This window comes from Penaeus monodon, chromosome 22 (assembly GCF_015228065.2).
Source record: "Penaeus monodon isolate SGIC_2016 chromosome 22, NSTDA_Pmon_1, whole genome shotgun sequence".
NCBI lineage: Eukaryota > Metazoa > Arthropoda > Malacostraca > Decapoda > Penaeidae > Penaeus > Penaeus monodon.
The window spans coordinates 3,496,136-3,496,755 of NC_051407.1; the positions used below are offsets into that span (position 1 = coordinate 3,496,136).

A 620-nucleotide genomic window follows, 5' to 3' on the forward strand; every position below is an offset into this window, starting at 1 on the left:
AAAGAGTGAAGTTTTCTAGATATATTAAAGATTCTAAATAGCAGCACAAATGGGAAGTATATCATTTCAGGTATTTTATAATGGAGGGTTTACTGCTATGTGAGTTTACATTTGTAGGCCTACTCTTAGTCAGCTAAGTGCTGTATTTGCCTTCGCTTAGCATGCACCCTCACAGAAAACACACTCCTATTTTACAAGATTACTTTGTGGATTTTTTAGTTTTAAATGTTTCATCGTATATTGAAATATATGTTAAAGTGGTTTGGAAGGAATATTGTCTCAGGAAAAGTGCTGTGTTTTCTATGTTTTGGTCATAAGAATTATCATACAGTATGTTAAACTATTTCTGGTTGCGATGTTTTGTGTTACTGTCATTGGCCATTAATGTGGGCGCATGGTCACACACCACCGATTTTCTCTTAAAGCGTTCCCAGATTTACAGCTATTATTATTGGCTTGTTTTCAGTATTTTATTAACAGTAACACAATTTACTGTAATATTTTGTCTTGTTTTCAGTATTTTAGTTATAGTGAGAGTTTTATGCCTAGTGGAGTTAGACTCATATATTTCCCTAGGACACCAATACAACACATGTGGTCTCTCATTTGTAATGCAGTTG

General features: G+C 33.7%; 1 protein-coding gene across 4 annotated transcripts in view; it reads left to right on the forward strand.

Annotated features, from left to right (window-relative positions):
- LOC119586831 overlaps window positions 1-620 on the forward strand; it is a 13,559-nt gene that overhangs the window by 4,189 nt on the left and 8,750 nt on the right. The gene's annotated exons all lie outside the window — the stretch shown is intronic.